The sequence below is a fragment of the Anomaloglossus baeobatrachus genome, chromosome 5, assembly GCF_048569485.1.
Source record: "Anomaloglossus baeobatrachus isolate aAnoBae1 chromosome 5, aAnoBae1.hap1, whole genome shotgun sequence".
In the NCBI taxonomy this organism is placed as follows: domain Eukaryota; kingdom Metazoa; phylum Chordata; class Amphibia; order Anura; family Aromobatidae; genus Anomaloglossus; species Anomaloglossus baeobatrachus.
This window is the reverse complement of record NC_134357.1, coordinates 535,288,725-535,307,259: the sequence shown is the minus strand read 5'-3', so window position 1 is coordinate 535,307,259 and position 18,535 is coordinate 535,288,725. Positions and strand designations below refer to the sequence as shown.

Sequence of the window (18,535 nt, the reverse complement as noted above, 5' to 3'; positions counted from 1 at the left end):
CCCGCAGGTGGCGTCACATGACATTAACTCTATTCACCCCTTGTAAATATACCCCCTTACAAAAAGGAGACCAGGGCATGGAACCGGGCAAGGGCCTTCAGAGAGACATTCCCATTTGTTACCGCCCGGGACCGAGTACACCCTTTCCTGGGCGCTACAAATACTTGGAGTGTATTTTCTTTCTTATGTAATTCTAGGCTTTAGTAATTTGTCAAGTCACCCATGTAGCGTGGTTAGGTACTAATTGCAGATCACACTCATTCACATGCTCCTTCTCTGCCATGTCTAATAACTCTCTGGCTAACTAGGCTATATTCCCCTTATGAATTTTGGGAAGCTGTTGGTCGCTTGACAACAGTTTGTGTAAGAATAACCGAGTGTGGGTTTTTTTTGTCCCCATATCATGTTTTTTTCTTCTATGTGAATTCTCCATGTGGGACATTGGCTGATTTGGGCAGTCCCCATTTTTTGTCTGTTTGTGTGATTTTATCTTTTAATAGACCCAATAAAGGTTTATATTTATTGTTAATTTCCTGTATATGTGGCGCCCCTGAGGCTTCAGTCGCCACAGAGTATTGCACCTGATTTAAGGTGTAATGCTACACCCGGATCCAGAGGAGGTCGGTATTGGTTTCACCACTTACACGCTCACATTCACAATCAAATAGCTCTCCCCAATGGGGACCGGGCTAGGGTCGGGTCTTAAGTGTGCCTTCGAACATGAAGGACACCACCCACTAGTGACAGGGGCTCTTCGGAGGAGCAGCCACCAACGGGGAGTTAGGAGTCAACATAACAGTTTTGAGGAGTTTTCGAGCAGGAGAGGAATGGAGCAGATGTGCCTCACTGGTGCTCCGGTGGGACACAGGAGTTTCACCAGCGGTCACCGAGGAGAGAGCTTCATTGCTCTCTTGGGACCGGTGCCACACAGGGTGCAGGACCCCAGGAGAAATCATACTTATGTTGGTTCCTCCGAATCTGCCGGGATAGGGAGGTTTCAAGCTTCCCTGGCCACAAAGAGCCCGAAAGCACAGTGCCATATAGGATCCGGGGGCTTGAACACATCCAGGCCCCACGACGGAGCCGTGGTGCCTGCAAATAGGGACAAGAGTGTCGCGGGCGGGGAGGAGGGTGCCAGCACACTACGCTCACCCCTTCTGCTCGGGTCCGGCGGCTGCTGATCAGTGGTGGCTCGAGCTGTGGGCCGGATCCCGGGGGTTCTCGAGCGGCACTCCTCGCCCGTGAGTGAAAGGGGGTTGTTGGGTGTGGGGATAGTTTATTGTCCGTGACGCCACCCACGGTTGTGGTGATTTCATCACCGCTGCTCAATATGGGGATTCCAGGTGATGGTGATGCGGAGCAGCCAGGTGTTGCGTTGCCCCTCCGTGGGTAGGGGTTGGTGTTCCCGGGGCCCGGTGATGAGATGGGAGATGCTTGGCCTGGTGGGCGCAGGGACGCAGGGGCAGCGCTGTGCCTTGCGGCACTGTGGTACTCACTCAGCCTGAGACATTGACACAGTTTTACGGTAAACCACACGGCTGGAAAGACGGTTCCCACGGACGGCTGCACTTGCTCTCCCAGTAGGTGACGGTGATGTCCCTTTTCCTTGCACCTTTGTTTCTGTGTTGGTAGCGATGGGTTCCCACCGGTAACCCGCTCCCCGGTTTCAAGCTGGACCGGAGGAGCTCTACTCTTTGCCCGCAGGCGCTGGCCCTGAGAAACTGGTGCCCTGGCGGTGGCGGTGTTTCTGCTACAATGGTTGGGCTGTTGCCTTCTATCGGGACTTGGTTGTTGGGGGATCTGCGTCCCCTTCACTAACGGTTGTGGCAAATTCTGGCGACTCCAAGCCTTGCCGGGGTCCGAGAGGCCCCTGCCCTGGTGCTGACTGTCCTTTGGTCCGCTGCTCCAGACCGCCGGGTCACTACCCGTCCGCGGTCCTTCCAGGAACTTCCAAACGGTCCCCCTCCAGACAGTCACCGCCGTTGCTGACCTTGCTGACCCTGTCCTGCACTCAGCTGGACTACCTCAGGCTTTCTTACTGTCACCGCTCTCACTTTCCTCCTTTTCCACTTTACTTCCTTCACTTCACTCCTTCCACTTCCTCCTCCAAACTCTATCTCCTCACTTCCCTGACTTAACTCAAGCTCTTCCCTGAGCTGACTGACTGGTTCTTCCCGCCTCCAGAGCTGTGAACTCCTCGGTGGGCGGAGCCAACCGCCTGGCCCACCCCCTGGTGTGAATCATCAGCCTCTGGAGGAAGGCAACAAGGATTTTAGTTTAGCTTTGGTGTTCCTAACTGGGATGTAGGGTGTGGTGGTGTGATGACCTGTGACCCCTGGCTTGCCCAGGGCGTCACATTCCCCCTTAGCAAAATGCAGACCGTCCGCGGGCTGCCCGTCCAACACCGGTTTTATTTTTCTGCAAAATATAACATTGTAAACGGTAACATATATACATTTTTAATGAATCTTCCCATAACGGGAGGCACATTTCTTAAACGTTACTAAACGGTTTTACGGGTACGGTTTCCGCTCTCTCCCACCCAAGCAACCTGGCCCTGATGCTGCCCCTAAAGCCCAGGCAGCACCCCTTGACCCACAGTCCAGCACAAGTTACCCGAGCGGGATCTGTCCTTCCCCTCCAGAGGGTAGCCACCGGTTCCTTTGGTGGCTGGGCCCCAGCCTGCTCTGCTGAGGGCCCTCCCTCCAACCTGCCTCTCCGGAGGCGGCAACTGCGGAAAACGGTACGGTAAAACAACATATTTACAAGCCACTTAACGTTTGTAGTTGCCCTGCAAGTTCACGGGCTTGTCCATGGATAGTTCCCATGCAAACTTTTTAAACGGTCCCCATTGGGACAACGGTGCCGGCTCCGGCCGGTTGCAAATCACTTTTTGAAATCAGGTGAAGTACACGGTAATCATTTTTCTTATCATTTTCTGTAAACTTTTCCAACTTTCAAACCAACAAACCACTCTTGTGGTCCCAACGGGGACTGCTGCAGCGGGCATCCGCTGCCCTTACTCCGAGTATTCAGCTAGAGCGGATCCATCACCCTCCACCAGCATATCAAACATGCACTGACATGCCTGCTGTGACAGGGGCACCCGGTACCCATTTCCACCGGTACGCGGGGTGTGGTAAACCACGGGGTCTCCCACATAGCGGGAACGCTCACTTGCCTCTTCAAGCTCAGCAGCGGACCCGGGGCTGGGGCCGAGGTCATCATCTCTTGTTCCTGCGTCAGGCGGGTCACCGCCAGCTGCCGCAGCCTCTTGGCCTCCAGCATCCAGCACTTCAGCCCCCTCCGCGGTAGCACGGAGCAGCAAATCAGGCGAGCTTACACTGAGGCGCCCCAGAAGTAACGGCAAGGGTGATGCATAGGCCGAGACTAGGCCGGGCCCCTCAGCCGCAGCGGCCGGTCCTGGTAGGACATAGGGACGTGGGTCACCAGTCGGTTCTGCTACATCTATTCCCCTTTCGTACATTGGGGTAGTTGTAATCAGCATCTCCACCTCACTGGTCCACTGCTCCATCATCTGGAGGATTTGTTCCCGCTGACGCTGGTGGAACTGAATCACCCGGGCCTTCATCCAGGCCACGGTCACGGGCTCAGGGTCTGGCACAGTCTCTACTGGGACTTCTGTCACCATGCTGTTAAGAGGCCGCGGTCCTCGCGGTTCCCCCTGGTGTACTTCAGGGCCGTCCTGGACGTCTGCAGCCGGCTGGTCCGCCGGAGCGGCTGGGCAGGGTATCGCTACCGGTTGGGCAGGTAGCGGGCCTAATGGCGGGTCGGCAGCAGCTATCACGGGTAGCGGGGAGAGAGGCAGGGTGAGCGGAAGCCGGCCGGGCCCCTCAGCTCCAACGGCCGATCCCTTAGGAAGACAGGGGCGTGGGTCGCTTACCCGCTCCTCCAACTCCTCTTCAACCTCGCGTCTCCACATAGCAGCCACCACGTCCGCCATGTCGGTCTCCCACTCCTCCAGGAGGAGTTGCATATGGGCCTGCAGACGGTTACTCAGCGGGACGGTCCGGTCCCTCACCCACGTCGCCGTGCCGGGCGCTTCCTCGTTGGGAGTTGGGTTGTACAGCTCGGCAATCGTGCCTTCCAGGAACCCAGTATGGCTGCAGAGTCCTGGCGTCCCTGCTTTTTAGCTGCAGCTACATGCAGCCAGCCGCCATCGCGTCCCCCTTAGCTCTTTTCGGCCCCTCCTCTCTCGGGGCGGGGTTTTGGCCTTCGCGCCTCTGCTACTCGAGAAGACGCTCGAGCGGGAACTTTTCGCGCCAAAGATGGCGACTTCTGAAATTTTTCAGCCGGATACCTCCGGCGGTAACAAGGCGCACCTCTACCAAACGGCAGAGCGGTAAGATCCTGTTCGTGACGCCAAGTTGTCGCGGGCGGGGAGGAGGGTGCCAGCACACTACGCTCACCCCTTCTGCTCGGGTCCGGCGGCTGCTGCTCAGTGGTGGCTCGAGCTGTGGGCCGGATCCCGGGGGTTCTCGAGCGGCACTCCTCGCCCGTGAGTGAAAGGGGGTTGTTGGGTGTGGGGATAGTTTATTGTCCGTGACGCCACCCACGGTTGTGGTGATTTCACCACCGCTGCTCAATATGGGGATCCCGGGGATGGTGATGCGGAGCAGCCAAGTGTTGCGTTGCCCCTCCGTGGGTAGGGGTTGGTGTTCCCGGGGCCCGGTGATGAGATGGGAGATGCTTGGCCTGGTGGGCGCAGGGACGCGGGGGCAGCGCTGTGCCTTGCGGCACTGTGGTACTCACTCAGCCTGAGACGTTGACACAGTTTTACGGTAAACCACACGGCTGGAAAGACGGTTCCCACGGACGGCTGCACTTGCTCTCCCAGTAGGTGACGGTGATGTCCCTTTTCCTTGCACCTTTGTTTCTGTTTTGGTAGCGATGGGTTCCCACCGGTAACCCGCTCCCCGGTTTCAAGCTGGACCGGAGGAGCTCTACTCTTTGCCCGCAGGCGCTGGCCCTGAGAAACTGGTGCCCTGGCGGTGGCGGTGTTTCTGCTACAATGGTTGGGCTGTTGCCTTCTATCGGGACTTGGTTGTTGGGGGATCTGCGTCCCCTTCACTAACGGATGTGGCAAATTCTGGCGACTCCAAGCCTTGCTGGGGTCCGAGAGGCCCCTGCCCTGGTGCTGACTGTCCTTTGGTCCGCTGCTCCAGACCGCCGGGTCACTACCCGTCCGCGGTCCTTCCAGGAACTTCCAAACGGTCCCCCTCCAGACAGTCACCGCCGTTGCTGACCTTGCTGACCCTGTCCTGCACTCAGCTGGACTACCTCAGGCTTTCTTACTGTCACCGCTCTCACTTTCCTCCTTTTCCACTTTACTTCCTTCACTTCACTCCTTCCACTTCCTCCTCCAAACTCTATCTCCTCACTTCCCTGACTTAACTCAAGCTCTTCCCTGAGCTGACTGACTGGTTCTTCCCGCCTCCAGAGCTGTGAACTCCTCGGTGGGCGGAGCCAACCGCCTGGCCCACCCCCTGGTGTGAATCATCAGCCTCTGGAGGAAGGCAACAAGGATTTTAGTTTAGCTTTGGTGTTCCTAACTGGGATGTAGGGTGTGGTGGTGTGATGACCTGTGACCCCTGGCTTGCCCAGGGCGTCACAAGAGTACTACTCGAGACAGACTGGGGTCCCCAAGTAGCTTCAAGCCACAGGGATCCAACACACATGGTGCTAGGAGGAAAGAGCCCCCGATCACCTCACTAGTCTCACCTCTGAAAGGATCCGGGTTCAACGGAGCCCATCACAGCAGGTAACCGGCATAACCCGGGGCGAGCAGCTCTAAAGACTGAGTAAACCACCTGGAACCGCAACAACTGGTTTAGACTCTTTGTTCCCGCCGCCGCCGCCCCCCCGTGCCTTGGCACTTAAAGCCATCTCTATTCCCCTCATTATCCTCCCTGGGGCCTGCTCTGCCTGTGGGGAGCGATACCATCTCTGCTGCAAAACCATCAGCTGCTGAGCACCAGCAGCGGCGGCAGTTTCCCTGACCGCATACCACAGGCATACCTCCCAACCGTCCCGGATACAGCGGGACAGTCCCTCTTCTGAGCCTTTGATCCCGGGTCCCGCCCGTGAGGCTGTTTATCCCGGCTCCACCCACCCACTGTAGCCCCGCCTCGCTGTTTCTCCCTTCTACTATTCATTACAGAGCCGAGCGCGCACCTACTCCTGTGACTGCTGCTGAGGTATGAATCACCCCCTGCAGCAGAGCGACCCCCCTGCAGCAGAGCGACCCCCCCCCCCCTGCAGCAGAGCCCCCCCCCCCCTGCACCAGAGCCGACCCCCCCAGTCCCGGAGCCTGCGTTTCTCTGCAGCTGTTCTCTGATTCCCCGTGTGCGGCTTCTCACTGCTGCAGACACACGGGGATCAGGAAGCTGAGGAGACCGTGCAATCAGCACTTCTCTCTCCTGCAGATAGCAGTGGCAATAACCTATGCAGAGTGGCATCTGCAGGCTTCTATTAGCTTACCGATCAGTGGTCTCCTGCCTGTGGAGCAGAGCTGCTGGGTCCTAGCTTCCCAACAGCTTCAGCTCTGCTTTATCCTGGCTCCTCTACCAGTTAAAGGGAACCTGTCAGCAGAAATTTCACAATAAAAGTAAAAGCTTCCCCTCTGCAGCTCCTGGGCTGCATTCTGGAAAGGTTCCTGTTGTTATTGTGCCCCCTTTGAGACCTACAAAAATACTTTATGAAGTCTTACCTTTTTGTATGCAAATGTGTTTTTATGGTCACGGGGGCGGGCTGTCTGGCGTCCGTTATTCCCCCTCCTGCCGCTTTACGCAGTCCCCCATTACTCATTTACATACACAAGGACACCTTCCTCATGTAACTGTCCTCCCGAAGTTTTGCGCATGTGAACGCTTTTTCAGGTGATTGCGCAGGCACGAGATTATGGGCGGCGCTGTGATTGTCATCAGCAGCGTTAACCAAGTACCCGCCCATAATCTCGTGCCCGCACTTTTCCCTCTGACTCCACCGTTATGCGCAAGTGCTGGCCATATGAACCATGTTACCTATTACTGCTTGCACGAGATTATGGGCGGGTACTTGGATGACTTTGCTGATGACAATCACAGCGCCGCCCATAATCTCGCGCCCATGGTAATAGGTAACGTGGTTCATATGGCCAGTGCTTGCGCATAACGGTGGAGGCAGAGTGAGAAGCGCGGGCACGAGATTATGGGCGGGTACTTGGATGACGCTGCTGGTGACAATCACAGCACCGCCCATAATCTCGCGCCCATGGTAATAGGTAACGTGGTTCATATGGCCAGTGCTTGCGCATAACGGTGGAGGCAGAGTGAGAAGCGCGGGCACGAGATTATGGGCGGGTACTTGGATGACGCTGCTGATGACAATCACAGCGCCGCCCATAATCTCGCGCCCATGGTAATAGGTAACGTGGTTCATATGGCCAGTGCTTGCGCATAACGGTGGAGGCAGAGTGAGAAGCGCGGGCACGAGATTATGGGCGGGTACTTGGATGACGCTGCTGATGACAATCACAGCGCCGCCCATAATCTCGCGCCTGCGCAATCACCTCAAAAGCGTTCACACTTTGCACAGTGCTCACTCCCGCGAGAGTGGCACTGGGCATGCACAAAACTTCAGGAGGACAGTTACATGAGGAAGGCGTCCTCATGTATGGAAATGAGCAATGGGGGACGGCGTACAACGGCAGGAGGGGGAATAACGGACGCCAGGCAGCCCGCCCCCGTGACCATAAAAACAGATTTGCATACAAAAAGGTAAGACTTCATAAAGTATTATTTTAAGTCTCAAAGGGGGCACAATAGCAACAGGAACCTTTCCAGAATGCAGCCCAGGAGCTGCAGAGGGGGAATCTTTTATTTTTTTTGCTAAATTTCTGGTGACAGTTTCCCTTTAAAGGGAACCTATCAGGTGCAATCTGCACTCAGAGCCAGGAGCAGTTCTGGGTGTATATTGCTAATCCCTCCCTAACTGTCCCTGTATACACTAGCATAGATAAAGGCATCTATAGAAAAAGTATTTTTAAAGAGCTTATATCTTATGCTAATTAGCGCGGGGACTAGTCCCAAGGGCGTTACTTCACTTGGCTAGTCGGCTCACATAGCGTGTTAGTACTCACACAGGGGCGTAATAACATGCTAACATGCTATGCGAGCCGACTAGCCAAGTGAAGTAACGCCCTTGTGACTAGTCCCCGCGCTCATTAGCATAAGATATAAGATCTTTAAAAATATTTGTTCTTGATCTCTTTATCTATGCTAGTGTATACAGGGACGGTTAGGCAGGGATTAGCAATATGTGCCCAGAACTGCTCCTGGCTCTGAGTGCATATTGCACCTGACAGGTTCACTTTAAAGGGAACCTGTCACCAGATTTGGGGCCTATAAGCTGCGGCCACCACCAGCGGGATCTTATGTACACATTCTAACATGCTGCATACCTCCCAACCGTCCCGGATACAGCGGGACTTTCACGCTTTACGTTGTTTGTCCCGTTGCCACGGGCGGGACGGCCGGCTCCCGGGCTCCGCCCACCCACTCTCTCTCCGCCTCCCTGCTTTTCCCTCCTACCATCCTAGTAGACGTGGCATAGAGAGGAGCGCTGCCTGTGCTGCTGCTGGTACAGTAAACTAATCTCCCCAGCGCTGATTTCCCTCCCTCCCCCCTCACCCCCGGCCGGAGCCTGTCTGTGCGGTCGGCCGGCCGCCTGTCTGTGCGGTCGGCCCGCCACCTGTCTGTGCGGGCGCCCCCCTGCCGCCTGTCTGTGCGGGCGCCCCCCCTGCCGCCTGTCTGTGCGGGCGCCCCCCGCCGCCTGTCTGTGCGGGCGGCCCGCCGCCTCATTCTGCGGGCGGCCCGGCCGCCTCTCTCTGCGGGCGGCTGGCCGCCTCTCTGTGCGGGCGGCCCGCCGCCTGTCTGTGAAGGCGGCCGGCCGCCTGTCTGTGAAGGCGACCGGCCGCCTCACTGTGGCTGCCTGCGTGTCCGTGCTGGAGGCCCGCCGGCTGCCTGCGTGTCCGTGCTGGAGGCCCGCCGGCTGCCTGCGTGTCCGTGCTGGAGGCCCGCCGGCTGCCTGCGTGTCCGTGCTGGAGGCCCGCCGGCTGCCTGCGTGTCCGTGCTGGAGGCCCGCCGGCTGCCTGCGTGTCCGTGCTGGAGGCCCGCCGGCTGCCTGCGTGTCCGTGCTGGAGGCCCGCCGGCTGCCTGCGTGTCCGTGCTGGAGGCCCGCCGGCTGCCTGCGTGTCCGTGCTGGAGGCCCGCCGGCTGCCTGCGTGTCCGTGCTGGAGGCCCGCCGGCTGCCTGCGTGTCCGTGCTGGAGGCCCGCCGGCTGCCTGCGTGTCCGTGCTGGAGGCCCGCCGGCTGCCTGCGTGTCCGTGCTGGAGGCCCGCCGGCTGCCTGCGTGTCCGTGCTGGAGGCCCGCCGGCTGCCTGCGTGTCCGTGCTGGAGGCCCGCCGGCTGCCTGCGTGTCCGTGCTGGAGGCCCGCCGGCTGCCTGCGTGTCCGTGCTGGAGGCCCGCCGGCTGCCTGCGTGTCCGTGCTGGAGGCCCGCCGGCTGCCTGCGTGTCCGTGCTGGAGGCCCGCCGGCTGCCTGCGTGTCCGTGCTGGAGGCCCGCCGGCTGCCTGCGTGTCCGTGCTGGAGGCCCGCCGGCTGCCTGCGTGTCCGTGCTGGAGGCCCGCCGGCTGCCTGCGTGTCCGTGCTGGAGGCCCGCCGGCTGCCTGCGTGTCCGTGCTGGAGGCCCGCCGGCTGCCTGCGTGTCCGTGCTGGAGGCCCGCCGGCTGCCTGCGTGTCCGTGCTGGAGGCCCGCCGGCTGCCTGCGTGTCCGTGCTGGAGGCCCGCCGGCTGCCTGCGTGTCCGTGCTGGAGGCCCGCCGGCTGCCTGCGTGTCCGTGCTGGAGGCCCGCCGGCTGCCTGCGTGTCCGTGCTGGAGGCCCGCCGGCTGCCTGCGTGTCCGTGCTGGAGGCCCGCCGGCTGCCTGCGTGTCCGTGCTGGAGGCCCGCCGGCTGCCTGCGTGTCCGTGCTGGAGGCCCGCCGGCTGCCTGCGTGTCCGTGCTGGAGGCCCGCCGGCTGCCTGCGTGTCCGTGCTGGAGGCCCGCCGGCTGCCTGCGTGTCCGTGCTGGAGGCCCGCCGGCTGCCTGCGTGTCCGTGCTGGAGGCCCGCCGGCTGCCTGCGTGTCCGTGCTGGAGGCCCGCCGGCTGCCTGCGTGTCCGTGCTGGAGGCCCGCCGGCTGCCTGCGTGTCCGTGCTGGAGGCCCGCCGGCTGCCTGCGTGTCCGTGCTGGAGGCCCGCCGGCTGCCTGCGTGTCCGTGCTGGAGGCCCGCCGGCTGCCTGCGTGTCCGTGCTGGAGGCCCGCCGGCTGCCTGCGTGTCCGTGCTGGAGGCCCGCCGGCTGCCTGCGTGTCCGTGCTGGAGGCCCGCCGGCTGCCTGCGTGTCCGTGCTGGAGGCCCGCCGGCTGCCTGCGTGTCCGTGCTGGAGGCCCGCCGGCTGCCTGCGTGTCCGTGCTGGAGGCCCGCCGGCTGCCTGCGTGTCCGTGCTGGAGGCCCGCCGGCTGCCTGCGTGTCCGTGCTGGAGGCCCGCCGGCTGCCTGCGTGTCCGTGCTGGAGGCCCGCCGGCTGCCTGCGTGTCCGTGCTGGAGGCCCGCCGGCTGCCTGCGTGTCCGTGCTGGAGGCCCGCCGGCTGCCTGCGTGTCCGTGCTGGAGGCCCGCCGGCTGCCTGCGTGTCCGTGCTGGAGGCCCGCCGGCTGCCTGCGTGTCCGTGCTGGAGGCCCGCCGGCTGCCTGCGTGTCCGTGCTGGAGGCCCGCCGGCTGCCTGCGTGTCCGTGCTGGAGGCCCGCCGGCTGCCTGCGTGTCCGTGCTGGAGGCCCGCCGGCTGCCTGCGTGTCCGTGCTGGAGGCCCGCCGGCTGCCTGCGTGTCCGTGCTGGAGGCCCGCCGGCTGCCTGCGTGTCCGTGCTGGAGGCCCGCCGGCTGCCTGCGTGTCCGTGCTGGAGGCCCGCCGGCTGCCTGCGTGTCCGTGCTGGAGGCCCGCCGGCTGCCTGCGTGTCCGTGCTGGAGGCCCGCCGGCTGCCTGCGTGTCCGTGCTGGAGGCCCGCCGGCTGCCTGCGTGTCCGTGCTGGAGGCCCGCCGGCTGCCTGCGTGTCCGTGCTGGAGGCCCGCCGGCTGCCTGCGTGTCCGTGCTGGAGGCCCGCCGGCTGCCTGCGTGTCCGTGCTGGAGGCCCGCCGGCTGCCTGCGTGTCCGTGCTGGAGGCCCGCCGGCTGCCTGCGTGTCCGTGCTGGAGGCCCGCCGGCTGCCTGCGTGTCCGTGCTGGAGGCCCGCCGGCTGCCTGCGTGTCCGTGCTGGAGGGCCCGCCGGCTGCCTGCGTGTCCGTGCTGGAGGCCCGCCGGCTGCCTGCGTGTCCGTGCTGGAGGCCCGCCGGCTGCCTGCGTGTCCGTGCTGGAGGCCCGCCGGCTGCCTGCGTGTCCGTGCTGGAGGCCCGCCGGCTGCCTGCGTGTCCGTGCTGGAGGCCCGCCGGCTGCCTGCGTGTCCGTGCTGGAGGCCCGCCGGCTGCCTGCGTGTCCGTGCTGGAGGCCCGCCGGCTGCCTGCGTGTCCGTGCTGGAGGCCCCGCCGGCTGCCTGCGTGTCCGTGCTGGAGGCCCGCCGGCTGCCTGCGTGTCCGTGCTGGAGGCCCGCCGGCTGCCTGCGTGTCCGTGCTGGAGGCCCGCCGGCTGCCTGCGTGTCCGTGCTGGAGGCCCGCCGGCTGCCTGCGTGTCCGTGCTGGAGGCCCGCCGGCTGCCTGCGTGTCCGTGCTGGAGGCCCGCCGGCTGCCTGCGTGTCCGTGCTGGAGGCCCGCCGGCTGCCTGCGTGTCCGTGCTGGAGGCCCGCCGGCTGCCTGCGTGTCCGTGCTGGAGGCCCGCCGGCTGCCTGCGTGTCCGTGCTGGAGGCCCGCCGGCTGCCTGCGTGTCCGTGCTGGAGGCCCGCCGGCTGCCTGCGTGTCCGTGCTGGAGGCCCGCCGGCTGCCTGCGTGTCCGTGCTGGAGGCCCGCCGGCTGCCTGCGTGTCCGTGCTGGAGGCCCGCCGGCTGCCTGCGTGTCCGTGCTGGAGGCCCGCCGGCTGCCTGCGTGTCCGTGCTGGAGGCCCGCCGGCTGCCTGCGTGTCCGTGCTGGAGGCCCGCCGGCTGCCTGCGTGTCCGTGCTGGAGGCCCGCCGGCTGCCTGCGTGTCCGTGCTGGAGGCCCGCCGGCTGCCTGCGTGTCCGTGCTGGAGGCCCGCCGGCTGCCTGCGTGTCCGTGCTGGAGGCCCGCCGGCTGCCTGCGTGTCCGTGCTGGAGGCCCGCCGGCTGCCTGCGTGTCCGTGCTGGAGGCCCGCCGGCTGCCTGCGTGTCCGTGCTGGAGGCCCGCCGGCTGCCTGCGTGTCCGTGCTGGAGGCCCGCCGGCTGCCTGCGTGTCCGTGCTGGAGGCCCGCCGGCTGCCTGCGTGTCCGTGCTGGAGGCCCGCCGGCTGCCTGCGTGTCCGTGCTGGAGGCCCGCCGGCTGCCTGCGTGTCCGTGCTGGAGGCCCGCCGGCTGCCTGCGTGTCCGTGCTGGAGGCCCGCCGGCTGCCTGCGTGTCCGTGCTGGAGGCCCGCCGGCTGCCTGCGTGTCCGTGCTGGAGGCCCGCCGGCTGCCTGCGTGTCCGTGCTGGAGGCCCGCCGGCTGCCTGCGTGTTTGTGCTGAATGGGTGTGGATGGGGAGTGGATATGGGCGTGACTGTGAAATGGGTGTGGTTAGGGGGCGTGGCCTAAAAATTTGCCGCGGCGCGCTACGCGCGCCGCAAACTTTGTCCCTCTTTTCCTTCTTTAAAAGTTGGGAGGTATGCACAGGTGGCATCACGACATTCATCCTATCCATCTCTCTATTGGTGTACACCTCTGGGCATGAAGCCGGGCAGGCCACTGGAACATCCCAGATCATCCCACTAGCCTGGAAACGAGTAACTCAGGTACGTGAGAGCCCCGTGCCTGACAACCCCTGCCCCCCTGCGTGCTGCATATACATATTTTGGTATTGCTCGTCTGTATCTATTAGAGGAAAAGGAACAAAAACGTTTTGGTTCTTAGGCTGGGGGCACACGGGGATAAGTGCGAGTGCACAGCGGGAGCCGAGTGTCATGCGATTGAGGTGCGATCAGACCACAGCTGCAGAGGGGAGGGTCGGTGCTGCGGAGGGGAGGGATTTAAATCCCTATCTCCTCCGTTGCCACCTGATGCGAGAATCACATTGCTCTCCGCTGTAATGCGAGTGCACTGCGATGTTTCTCTCGTCCCATAGACTTGAATGGGTGCAAGTGAAACAAGCTCGCATTGCACCCGCAGCATGCTGAGACTGTTTTCTCGGTCCGATTAGGGCTGAGAAAAAAAATCACTCAATGGAGCTGCCGCATAGAGTAATATTGGTCCGAGTGGAATGTGATTTTTTTATCACATTCCTTTCGCTTCGTATTACTCGCTGTGTGTGCTGATCCTTAGAAAGTGGCAAAAAAACCCCACCAAAACAATCTCAGTACTAAAGGGTTAATGCCCCCTGCGCCCAGTAATGAGGAATCTCCACATACCTCCACCTGAAGGGTTAAGCCTAGAATGTACGGGCTCCTTCCTGGTATGACACATTTGTCACGTGACGGAGTGGGGGTGTTCAAAATGCAGCCCATGTTTCCAGACGGAATAAACATAATTTTCTAAGTCCACGTGGGCATAGAGTTGATTATAATGGAAGCGGGGGAGGGAGTAAGAGCTCCAGATGGGGGGGTGGGGGGGGGTCAAAGCCAGCATGAGTATAGTGGAGAGGAGGAACCCATACATTCTAAGCTCAACCGTAGATATATGGCTGCTCTGTGCTTCCAGGACCTGTGATGATGTCACATGGAGGGGAGGAGTCAGGGGTCACATGATCAGCTCCTCAGTGTATGCAGGACTCTGCTGTGCTGGGTGTCATGGTGCTAGGTGAGATGACGCAGGGGTCGCTATATCATTGGTGCATCCTGTGAGGTTTGTGGGGGTCCAACTTTACTTCCAAAGTCGGTGGAATTGTACATTTGCTTTTCGATGAGTTATTGCACTGAAAAGGCCCATTTACAGGTTTTGCACTGGGGCCCTTTTTTATCTGTGTCCATCAGTGATGTCATGTCAGGAGTAGAGATGACTAGAGATGAGCGGACCCAAACAGTGAAGTTCTGTGGTCGTCCTAAACACAGACTTCACAAAAAAAAACAAACAAACACTGTTCGGGTGCTTTACGTATGCTGACCACTCTCGCGAGCATCACTGTGCTGGTGTACACTCAGTGCTCGGTCCGGTGTGAGCCGCTTGTAGTGTTTGAATGCCTCGTACTGGGGGTAATATCAGCGTTGGGCTATGTGCGCACACAGCGTTATTTTGATGCGTTTTTGTGCATACTTACCGCGTTTCGGTGCGTTTTTAACTGCATTTTTGATCACTGCGTTTTGCTGCGTTTCTCCAGTGCATTGCATGGGTGAAAAATGCAGGAAAGAATTAAAAATGTCTATTTTTTTAGCTAAAAAACGGAGCAAAAATAAAAAGTTGTGTGCGGACAGCAAAAATGAAAAGTCATAGAGTTTGCTGGGAAGCAAAGTCATGCAGTTTGGAGCCCAAAAACACACCCGAAAAACTCCTAGTGCGCAAATAAGGCTTATCAGATGTAGTGTGTACAAGAGAGAAAGAAAAAATAATCCCACCCACTTTCCAAAGGAAATACTCAGTTTCATTGTTAGATTTTTATTAGTTTTCAAACAGAAAAGTCATCAAAATAAAAGAACGATATGAGAAGAAAAAGAGGGGAGATAGGGAAGAATTCCACCAATAACAAAGAGCTTCAGTTACAATTAGGGGAAAGATAAGAGGGGAGATCAACAGGTATAAAAAGGGACAGATAGAAAGAAGGAAATAGAGAAGAGGGGAGATCAACAGGTATAAAAAGGGGCAGATAGAAAGAAGGGAATAGAGAAGAGGGGAGATCAACAGGTATAAAAAGAGACAGATAGAAAGAAGGGAATAGAGAAGAGGGGAGATCAACAGGTATAAAAAGAGACAGATAGAAAGAAGGGAATAGAGAAGAGGGGAGATCAACAGGTATAAAAAGGGACAGATAGAAAGAAGGAAATAGAGAAGAGGGGAGATCAACAGGTATAAAAAGGGACAGATAGAAAGAAGGAAATAGAGAAGAGGGGAGATCAACAGGTATAAAAAGGTACAGATAGAAAGAAGGGAATAGAGAAGAGGGGAGATCAACAGGTATAAAACGGTACAGATAGAAAGAAGGGAGTAGAGAAGAGGGGAGATCAACAGGTATAAAAAGGGACAGATAGAAAGAAGGGAATAGAGAAGAGGGGAGATCAACAGGTATAAAAAGGGACAGATAGAAAGAAGGGAATAGAGAAGAGGGGAGATCAACAGGTATAAAAAGGGACAGATAGAAAGAAGGGAATAGAGAAGAGGGGAGATCAACAGGTATAAAAAGGGACAGATAGAAAGAAGGGAATAGAGAAGAGGGGAGATCAACAGGTATAAAAAGGGACAGATAGAAAGAATGGAATAGAGAAGAGGGGAGATCAACAGGTATAAAAAGGTACAGGTAGAAAGAAGGGAATAGAGAAGAGGGGAGATCAACAGGTATAAAAAGGGACAGATAGAAAGAAGGGAATAGAGAAGAGGGGAGATCAACAGGTATAAAAAGGGACAGATAGAAAGAAGGGAATAGAGAAGAGGGGAGATCAACAGGTATAAAAAGGTACAGATAGAAAGAAGGGAATAGAGAAGAGGGGAGATCAACAGGTATAAAAAGGGACAGATAGAAAGAAGGGAATAGAGAAGAGGGGAGATCAACAGGTATAAAAAGGGACAGATAGAAGGGAATAGAGAAGAGAGGAGATCAACAGGTATAAAAAGGGACAGATAGAAAGAAGGGAACAGAGAAGAGGGGAGTTCAACAGGTATAAAAAGGGACAGATAGAAAGAAGGGAATAGAGAAGAGGGGAGATCAACAGGTATAAAAAGGGACAGATAGAAAGAAGGGAATAGAGAAGAGGGGAGATCAACAGGTATAAAAAGAGACAGATAGAAAGAAGGGAATAGAGAAGAGGGGAGATCAACAGGTATAAAAAGAGACAGATAGAAAGAAGGGAATAGAGAAGAAGGGCAGAGAGCACAGGATCATTCAATAATTACAGTATCTCAAGATATTTAGAAAGAGGGGGAGGCCAGAAAAGTCTCCCAATTAATCCATCAGTGGCCGTATTTGTCCCCTCCTGTTGGGAATGGATGATGAAGGTCTCTATGGAATAAATAGACGAGATTTCAGCAAGCCATTCCGCTAAACAGGGGCTGGCACAATTTAGTCAGGGGGGAAATCACAAAGCAGTTGCCCTCAAGTTACGGCAGCCCACTATTGGAATGTTCATCTCTGGCCGCTGCATTAAAGTGGCAGTGGTAGCAGGCTTTATGAACAGGCTGGTGCATATATATGGGAATAGAGCCTAGCTTACTGTGTACATAGATACCGCAACAGAACCAAAATGACTACATAGATACGGGAACTGAAGCGAGCTTATGGCAGCAGAACCGAGATATGGTAGCAGAACTGAGCTTACTACAGAGATATGAGAGCAGAACAGAGCTTACTACAGAGATACAAGAGCAGAACTGAGCTTACTACAGAGATATGGGAGCAGAACCGAGCTTACTACATAAATACGGGAGCAGAACCGAGCTTACTATAGAGATATGGGAACAGAACCGAGCTTACTACAGAAATACGGGAGCAGAACTGAACTTACTATAGAGATATGGGAGCAGAACCGAGCTGACTACAGAGATATGGGAGCAGAACCGAGCTTACTATAGAGATATGGGAGCAGAACCGAGCTGACTACAGAGATATGGGAGCAGAACCGAGATTACTATAGAAATGGAGCAGAACCGAGCTTACTACAGAGATTAGGGAAAATAACTGAGTTTACTACAGAGATAAGGGTGCAGAACCAAGCTTACTACAGAGATATGGGAGCAGAATTGAGCTTACTGGAGAGAGAAGGGAACAGAACCGAGCTTACTACAGAGAGATGGGAGCAGAACCGAACTTACTACAGAGATAAGGGAGCAGAACTGAGCTTACTATAGAGATATGGGAGCAGAATTGAGCTTACTGGAGAGAGAAGGGAACAGAACTGAGCTTACTACAGAGAGATGGGAGCAGAACCGAGCTTACTACAGAGATATGGGAGCAGAATCGAACTTACTACAGAGATAAGGGAGCAGAACTGAGCTTACTATAGAGATATGGGAGCAGAACCGAGCTTACTACAGAGATATGGGAGCAGAACCGAGCTTACTACAGAGATATGGGAGCAGAACCGAGCTTACTACAGAGATATGGGAGCAGAACCGAACTTACTACAGAGATAAGGGAGCAGAACCAAGCTTACTACAGAGATATGGGAGCAGAACCGAGCTTACTACAGAGATATGGGAGCAGAACCGAACTTACTACAGAGATAAGGGAGCAGAACTGAGCTTACTATAGAGATATGGGAACAGTACCAAGCTTATTACAGAGATACGGGAGCAGAACCGAACTTACTACAGAGATATGGGAGCAGAACCAAGCTTACTACAGAGATATGGGAGCAGAACCGAGCTTACTACAGAGATATGGGAGCAGAATTGAGCTTACTGGAGAGAGAAGGGAACAGTACCAAGCTTATTACAGAGATACGGGAGCAGAACCGAACTTACTACAGAGAGATGGGAGCAGAACCGAACTTACTACAGACATATGGGAGCAGAACCGAGCTTACTACAGAGATATGGGAGCAGAACCGAGCTTACTACAGAGATATGGGAGCAGAACCGGGCCTACTACAGAGATATGGGAGCAGAACCGAGCTTACTAGAAATAAGGGAACAGAACCGAGCTTACTGTAGAGATATGGGAGCACAACTGGGCCTACTACAGAGATATGGGAGCAGAACCGAGCTTACTATAGGGATATGGGAGCAGAACCGAGCTTACTATAGGGATATGGGAGCAGAACCGCGCTTACTACAGAGATATGGGAGCAGAACGGAGCTTACTGCAGAGATATGAGAGCAGAATCGAGCTTACTGCAGAGATATGGGTGCAGAACTGAGCTTACTACAGAGATATGGGTGCAGAACCAAGCTTACTACAGAGATATGGGAGCAGAACAGAGCTTAGTGTATCAATACAGGAACAAAATCGTACTTACTCAGTCATCAACATAGAACCAGCAACAGAACCAAGCCTCCTACATATATACGGAAACAGAACAATCTTACTGCATACCAATAGTACCATAACTAAGCTTACTACTCAAATATTGTACCATAACTGAGCTTACTATATAGATATGGGAGCAAAACCATGCTTACTGCATAGGAATTTCAGGGCCCCATACTGGCAATATTTTCAGGCCCTTTGAGACTCCGCCCAGGTTCCACCCTAGCTCCACCTCACCCCTCAAACCTTCCACAGTCTCATTGCCATT

The 18,535-nt window shown here is 57.3% G+C and overlaps 1 protein-coding gene across 1 annotated transcript in view; it reads right to left on the bottom strand.

Annotated features, from left to right (window-relative positions):
- The window catches only part of LOC142312120 (uncharacterized), a 42,337-nt gene extending 28,491 nt beyond the window's left edge, over nucleotides 1-13,846 (bottom strand). Inside the window, exon 1 of the mRNA XM_075351006.1 lies at nucleotides 13,568-13,846. The gene's annotated coding sequence lies outside the window, so the exon portion shown is untranslated. The remainder of the gene's footprint in view (nucleotides 1-13,567) is intronic.
- Between the last annotated feature and the right edge of the window lie 4,689 nt (nucleotides 13,847-18,535).